The sequence below is a fragment of the Lactuca saligna genome, chromosome 2 (genome assembly GCF_052625555.1).
Source record: "Lactuca saligna cultivar CGN05327 chromosome 2, ASM5262555v1, whole genome shotgun sequence".
Classification (NCBI taxonomy): Eukaryota; Viridiplantae; Streptophyta; class Magnoliopsida; order Asterales; family Asteraceae; genus Lactuca; species Lactuca saligna.
This window is the reverse complement of record NC_136418.1, coordinates 190,562,862-190,571,929: the sequence shown is the minus strand read 5'-3', so window position 1 is coordinate 190,571,929 and position 9,068 is coordinate 190,562,862.

The following is a 9,068-nucleotide window of genomic DNA, read 5'->3' as shown; positions in this document are numbered from 1 at the left end:
CTTAATGGGTGTCCACTCTCACTCACCGCTTCCTTGATCGGTGGAGGGTCGTTAGCCGAACGGGTAGGACAATGACTTTAATCCTCATTAAAATTATGATGATTATAAAGTAACTAAATGTTTTTATAAATTCCCAATCTTAGTTACTTTAGGAAAAATGTGAATAAGGTGCTAACCCATGAGATTACACTGTGCACTTTGCTTAAGTCGTTAGTGGAGCGTGTGTGGTTAACTGGCACACTAACCTAGACTTAACAAGGTAGGCAAAGAGTGACTTAAGGTTTATCATAGGGCATTGGAGCGCGTGTGGTTAACCGGCACATCGATTGAGTGATAAACATTAAGGGTACCAAGTAATTTGTATGGTTACTTCACACCTTGTTTTGTGATCCTCGACATCCCAGTCACAAAACTTGAAGGGCACACTCGAGATTGAAACATGCCATTGAAAATTTCAATGAATCTCAAAAGGATATAGGAATTTCAAAACCAATTAAAACCTAATAGGTTATTTCATTTTTCATGGTGGAAATTGGTGAATCGTCATTCACCTACCTTTAAATATTTTATAGCTTGGATTACGGCATCCCTCTTCTAAGTTATAAAATATTGTGTTGGGTCCTAGCCTTAATATTACATTTGGGTGTTTTATTAAGGACTATCTTTATATCTAATCTAAACTTGTCTTTTCTTCTTTTTCAGATGTCTTCCAACAATGCTGCTTCTGGCTCAAACCCTACCGGCTCCTTCTCTCTCATGAACTTTTGTGGGAGAGTCATCCTCGATGGTTCCAACTTTATGGATTGGATCCAAAACATCAGGATGGTCACTCGCGACGAGGACGAGGAATATGTCCTCGATAAGAAGCTGAAGGAAATCGATGAGTCTACTGCTACTCCCCAGTAGATTGCTGACTTTAGGACTCATGAGAGAGATGCCACCAAAATGGCATGTATCATGATGGCTACAATGACAGCTAAACTCCAAAAGTCCTATGAGGACTATTACCCTTGTGAGATGCACACGACTTTATGGAAAGATACCATCAGAGTGCTCATCAAGAGCGGTATGAAATAATCTCCTCCATGATAACAACCTGGATGAAGGATGGTGAACCCATCACGGGCCACATGCATAAAATGCAAAGGTATGTGGACCGTTTGTTGAAATTGAATGTGAACTTCCCCGAGGAGTTGGCAATTGACATCATTTTGCACTCCTTACCCTTGTTTTATGATCAATTCCGCATGACATACCACATGAACAAGGAGGAAGTTACCCTCAGCAAGCTTCAAGGACTTCTGAAGACCGTCGAAAGTGGTCTTAAAGGTAAGTCGGTTGTTACCACTCCTACTCCAAACTTCGCCCTTGTCTTGGTAATCGGGATAGGTAAAGGAAAGAAGAGGAAAACCCCTTCGAAGGGTACCAAGGGTAAGACCTTTGAAGACTCCTCTTCTAGAGGAACCAAGAAAGGTTTCTTCACTCCTTCTTTTGACCCAAAAGAGGCTGAATGCTTCTATTTCCATGAAAAGGCACATTGGAAGCAGATCTGCCCAAAGTACCAGCAAGATGTGCAAGATGGGAAAGTGAAACCCAACCATGTAGGTATTTACACTATCTTATCTAATAAATCACCCTATTCTAACTCTTGGGTCCTTGATACCGGTTGCGGTATTCATATTTGTTCTAATTTGCAGGGACTAAGAAGAAGTGAGAATGTGGAGCATGGAAGAATAAACTTGATCATGGGGAATAGGAAAGTTGCACCTGTCACCAAGATTGGAGTTTATACTTTATCGCTAAGTAGTGGGTTTAATTTAGATTTGAATAAATGTTGTTATTCGCCAGAAATGGCAAGAAATATTATTTCTTTTCATGCATTGTATAAACAAGGGTTTACCTTTTCATTTGATAATGAAGTTGGTTCAAGTAATTCTTTCTTTAATAATGTTCTTTATTTTAAAGCATTACCTTGTGATGGTGTGTGTGAAACTGTACTTGTTGTAGATAACTTAAGAAATAATGTATTGTGTATTGATTTTGTTAATGATAATAACTTGGATAAAGCATCATTATGGCATTGTCGTCCTGGACATGTAAGCAAGAAACGTATAGGCCAACTCCAAAAGGATGGAGTCTTGGAGTCATTTGACTTAAAGTCAGATGATAGTTGTGAATTGTGCTTACTTGGAAAAATGACAAAATCACCCTTCACTGGTTTGTGTGCTACGGGTGAGAGTTTTTTGGATCTCATACATACTGATGTATGTGGACCCTTCAAAACTGCCACAAAGGATGCTAATCGTTATTATGTGACTTTTACTGATAATTATAGTAGATATGGTTATGTCTACTTAATTAAGCATAAGTCAGAGACTTTTGAAAGGTTTAAAGAGTTTAAATAGGAAGTAGAGAATCAATTGGGCAGGAACATTAAGATGCTTCGATCCGATCGAGGTGGTGAGTATCTTAGTATAGAGTTCCTCGACTATCTTAAGGAATGTGGGATTGTCTCACAATTGACACCTCCCAGGACACCACATCTGAATGGTGTGGCTGAGAGGCGCAAGCGAGGCAGCAAAGGAGGCGATATGGCGGAAGAACTTAATTGGAGATCCTGGAGTAGTACCAGCTATAAAGGAGCCTATGTAAATTTTCTATGATAGTGAAAGTGCAGTTGCCTTAGCCAAGGAACCAAGGGATCACAGAAGATCCAGACACATCGACAGAAAATACCATTTCGTTAGACATCGGATAGGAGAAGGATACCTCATGGCAAAGAGGGTATCATCGGATGAGAACCCAACAGATCCCCTCACGAAGGGACTGGTTAGGGTTAAGCATCTTCAGCATGCGAGCCGCATAGGGCTAAAGGATGATATTAGTTTTGGAAATTAGATAGCTTTGAAATTTGTAAAGTGTAATTGGCATTTGATGATAAATAAAAGTTGTTGTTTATTTATAAGTAAAGTGTTGTTATTTTCTGTCAATAATTTACTATCATTTCATTTTTGCATGTTTTGACTTCCATAATAATTATGTTATGGTATTTCATATTATTCAAATTCTCCACAGTCGGTCATATGTCGGAAGTATATATGAATCAAGACTATCATGAGGTTTGCTTGTAGATGTCTAAGTTGTTGGAGATAGCAAGAGTTGCTACAACACTTCATGAGTACTCATAATTTCTGAGTATTGGACTCAACCCACGCTCACTTGCATCACTTAACGGAATTTATCTCGAGTGATCGTGAGACGGTAATATCATGTAAATCTTCAAACCTAGAGATATGAGTTGTTGACTATGAGTTGGTTATACATTGATTGCATGAAAACACATTGGTAATTCAATGTTATAAAATGTGCCTTTGTGTATAATTCAACAAGTAGTAGAAAAAGCATATGAGTCGAAGTTTATCTGTTCCTTCTTGGATTAGAAGTGATATTTTGGCCCCTCAATGATTTTGTTTTGACCTATGTACCGGGATCGGTCAGAACTAAATTGATGTGTTCGATTAAGTTCTTTGTCAAACAAATCGGAAATCGTGAAAAAAACTGGTGGACAATAAGTAAGACATTGTTCCATGTATTTATCCGGATGATATCCAAAACAGGGGATTATATGATCACTTATCTTAAATGACGCATCATCATCATCTCAGTTCCGAGAGACCTTGAAAGAGCTACGATTGTTGATCGTTCCTGAAGTCATACTTGCAGTTATAGTTATTAGACTTATTCAAGTGGGAGACTTTTGGATAAGGTGTCTAAGTCCATAACTATTTCTGGTATGTACTTGACCCGGTTTGGCATGGTCCATTTGGGTTGCATGGCACCATACACTTGGGTAGACTAAAATGAGAGAAAGGACACTTATGGTTTATTAAAAGATTATAAGTTCTAATATATTAATAATATTATTTAATTGATCAAGAATTAATTTGAATTAATTAAGTGATCAAAAGGAGACTAATTAAATATATGGGTTGATTGTGTAAATCATCAATTCTTTAATAGTGGGCTAATGATCCATGGTTTATCAAGTTGGGCTAAAACCCATAAGATGCTCCATGGTTTTTTTGAACCCATGGATCCAAGAAATGAAGAGCCATGTCATTTAGGTTTACATGGTGTAACCCTACTTATGACACACTATAAAAGGAATATGATAGCAACCAAAATCGGCCACTAAGTGAGAACTAGAGGGTATAGCCGATTTTAGAAGTGTATTAATTCTCTCAAGGTTATTCCAAGTGTATTTGGTGTTGTGTGAGACATTTCAGGCATCACACTTGAGGTGCTAGGCTCACAAGGTTCTCAAGGAGTCCAAGAAACAAGAAAGATATGTATTCTTACTAGCTTTATGATTCAAGTTATCTATGTCATGATAGATAGGTTAAGAACCTTGGAAAAATCAAATTTGCATGTATCTTAGTAAAACATAGATCCAAGGTTTCTAGGGTTGCATGTACACCTTAGGAGTGTTAGAATGATCAAAACCCTTCACTAATGAACCGCGTATGCCGACCTTACCTGGATTAATTTGCAATAGTATTCATCGATGATATACTAATCTACTCACGAAGCGAGGAGGAACACGGTCAACACCTACGGCAGGTGCTGGAGACGTTAAAAAGCAGATTAGCTATACGCGAAATTCTCGAAGTGTGAGTTCTGGATTCGAAGAGTATATTTCTTGGGGCATGTAGTCAGCAAGGAAGGGATACACGTGGACCCTTCCAAAGTCAAAGCAATTGAAAATTGGGCAATGCCAAGAACACCGACGGAGATCCGCTAGTTTTTGGGTCTTGCTGGCTAATACCGAAGGTTTATACAAAAATTTTCCAAAATCGCGAAGCCGCTCACTACCTTGACTCAAAAGGGAGTACCTTTTAGCTGGGAAAATAAACAAGAAGCCGCCTTCCAAACGCTTAAACACGCGCTATGCAGTGCACCAATCATGTCTCTCCCAGAAAGGACTGAAGACTTTGTTGTCTACTGTGATGCATCCAAGCAGGGCTTGGGATGTGTGCTCATGCAACGAGGAAAGGTCATCGCCTATGCATCAAGACAACTCAAGACTCATGAGGTCAATTACATCACATCCTTAATCAAAAGGAGCTCAACATGAGACAACGACGATGGATTAAACTGCTATATGACTACGAGTGCAAAATTCGTTATCATCTGGGCAAGGCCAACGTAGTAGCAAACGCCCTAAGTCGGAAAGAATACTCAGGTCGTCAAGTAAAATCATTGACCATGACCTTCCATTCACACATGTCTACATAGATTAAGGAAGCACAGCTAAAGGCCTTGAAACCTGGGAACATCGCACGTGAGGCCTTACGGGGAATGGATAAAAACCTGGAGATTAAGGATGATAGATTTTATAATTTCACGAATCGAATCTGGACACTGAAATTCGGCGGCTACAGATATGTTTTCATGAATGAGGCTCACAAGACAAAACACTCCATTCATCCCGGTTCGGATAAGATGTATCTGGACCTCAAGCAACTTTATTGGTGGTCAAACATGAAAGCAGAGATCGCTACTTACGAGGGCAAGTGTCTGACTTGTGCCAAGGTAAAAGTAGAATATCAAAAGCCCTCAGTTTTCTTTAGCAACCGGATATACCCAAGTGTAAGTGGGAGCGGATAACCATGGACTTCATAACCAAGTTACCCAATACGCAAGGGGACTTGATACCATCTGGGTGATCGTTGGCAGGTTGACAAAATCCACACACTTCCTACCAATAAAAGAGACTGACAAGATAGAAAAGCTAACGAGGACGTACATTAAAGAAATTGTATGATTACATGGGGTGCTCATATCCATCATCTACGATAGAGATAGTAGGTTCACCTCTTGGTTTTGGCAATCCCTAAAAAGGGCCTTGGGAACCAAACTCGACATGAGTACGCCTACCATCCTCAGACTGACGGGCAAATCGAAAGGACCATACAGACGCTTGAAGACATGTTGAGAGCATGTGTGATAGACTTTGGTAAAGCCTGGGATACACATTTACCACTCGTTGAATTCTCCTACAATAATAGTTATCACACTAGCATCAAAGTCGCGCCATTTGAAGCCCTCTACGGACGTAAATGCAGATCACCCCTATGCTGGGCCAAGGTGGGTGACGCACAACTAGCAAAGGAACAAGTACCTGATAACACGCTCACCGGCCGGGAAATCATACTGGAAACCACGAAGAAGATTATCCAAATTCGTAAATGCTTAAAGGCATCCCGGGATCGGAAAAAAGAGCTATGCTGATATGCGACGAAAACCCTTAGAGTTCCAGGTTGGTGACCGTGTAATGTTGAAGGTCTCGCCATGGAAGGGAATGATACGCTTTGAAAAACATGGGAAGCGAAATCCAAGGTATATCGGGCCACTTGAGATCCTTGCTAAAATCGGTCTGGTGGCTTACAAGCTTCGACTACCACAGGAACTCAACAATGTACATCCCGTCTTCCATATGTCCAACCTAAAGAAGTTCCTATCCGATGAAACTCTTGTGGCCCCACTCGATGAAATCGAGGTAAACGAGAATCTACACTTCATAGAGGAACCTGTGGAAATAATGGTCAGGGAAGTCAAGACGACAAAACAAAGATGCATACTGGAGCGCCAAGCGAGGACCCGAATTCACCTGGGAACACGAAGATCAAATGAAACAGAAATACCGACATCTTTTCCCTAGTTCGTGAGTGCCTACCCTAGAACTAATTTCAGGACAAAATTTCCTCTAACGGGGGGATGATGTGACAACTAGAAATATTTTGGATCAAGCAAGGTCTAAGATGTATCTATGTATAATGTAAAACCATAAGGTAACCTTGTTGCAATAAAATTTTGAAAGCCAAAAGGGCATTATATATATATATATATATATATATATATATATATATGTGTGTGTGTGTGTGTGTGTGTGTATGCATACTTTGAAAATCATGTTTGTAGTAAACACTTAAAAACAAAGCCAAATCGTTGGAACATAAAATCATGGATTTAAAACATTACTTTATAGTTATTGGCCTAGTACCCACCCCACCCCCCCCCCCCTTGAGATTTTGGCTGTAAGGAGGTCGAAATCTCCCACCTAGAACACCCTAGGCCGAAAACACCAACCTAGGACCCAACACATGGGATTTCGGTCATGCTTATACCGAAATGAAATGTGATTTCGGTTTGATTTAAGACCAAAATCACATGTGATTTCGGTTGGAGCATGGGCCGAAATCACATGTGCATTGGGTGTTTTCTATTGAGTTTCCAAGGAGTTTTTCTATGTGTTTAGGGAAAGAAAAGATAGGTGTTGACCTTGTGATAGGATAATTCATCTTTACCCCCATTTTACCCAGCACGTATCCATGCAACCCATGCCATTACCCCTCAAATAACCATGCACATATCCCACCCATTTCTCCCATTTAACTTCAGCCACAAGGCTCCCTCTTTCATTTATCATTAACCTCTTTCATTTCTATTCATCTTTCTTCTCTCAAAGAACAAGCTCAAGTTCTTCCAAGCTCATCATCTCTAAGTTGGTCCTTAGATTTTGGTAAGCAATTTCGTGACCCTCTAGTGTTTCTATACATTTTTATGTTAGTTTCATCATATTTGCACATATTATTATGTGTTAAACATCCTTAGGGTAACATAATCTTCAAAGAGTTCATTAAATACCTTCAAGTGTTTTAGGCTTGGAATACTCACATCATCACTTCAAACAACCCACCAATCCACTCAAGGTGAGTTCATACCCCCACATTTTCGAGATTTTCATGTTTTAGGGGGCGGGGGAATATAAGACGCCCGTAGATCAGGGCTAGTCAATTTAGAGACAATGAGCATCAAAAAATAACTTTTAATGGAAGATTATTTTGAACGACTAATCTTATCTAAGTTGTAGTATATGTTACAAGGATTCCGTACATCTAAAGAACGCTGAAATCCGAGTTATAACGAAGAAGTTATGACCCGTAAAAGTTTCGCGATAGAACCGGCACGACACAACGCGACATAAATCGTGAATTTTTGATGGAGCGATTTTTGGCCTTAGTGATCTAAACAAAAGTCGTAGAATACGTTAAACCGAGATCGTGCATAAAAAGAACTTCCAAATCTGACTTCGCGTGAGGAAGTTATGATTTTTCTAAGTTTCAGCTTAGCATTATGCAACCCAAAGTTCGAATATGAGATCGAGTGGTTTTTAGTCGAAACAATCTAAATGATAATCGGAGATCTCGTTAATAGTAGTTTAACGGTAAAAAGATAGACGAAAACGGACGTCGGATGAAGAAGTTATTAATTTCTAACGGAGTTTTCCTATCCCTGCCCACTAAAAGTATAATATTAAAAATAAAGTCAAAATTAGCCGACGGAGTCTAAATGAAAGTGATAGAGCATAATCTCACCTACGCGTGGATATAAAGAACTTTGAAAACGGAGCTCGTATGCAAAAGATATGATTTATGAAGTTCGAGGCACAAACTACAACACTTGTTGGTACTCACGTCATGAGTAAGGTGTTCACGACATGAATAGCCTGAAGGATAACTTTCGCATACGAGCTCCGTTTTTGACGTTCTTTATATCCAAGCGTAGGTGAGATTATGCTCTACAACTCCCGTTTAGACTCCGCCGGGTAATTTTGACTCTATTTTTAATATATTATTAATATATTATTTCTAGTAGGTCGGGACAAGAAAACTCCGTTAGAAATTCATAACTCCTTCATTTGACGTCCATTTTTGACTGTCTTTTCACTGTTGCACTGATATCGACAAGATCTTCGATTCTCATTTATATTGTTTCGGCTAGAAATCACTTCATCATAAATTCATTATTTACGTCGTGCTGTGTTGTGTCGGTTCTGTCGCAAAACTTCGACAGGTCATAACTTCTTCGTTAAAACTCGGATTTCAGCATTCTTTATATATCCGAAATCCTTGTCACAACCACTAGAACTTCGTTAAGATTATTCATTCTGAATAATATTCTATCAAAAAGTCATTTTTGACGCTTATCGTCTCTAAATTGACTAG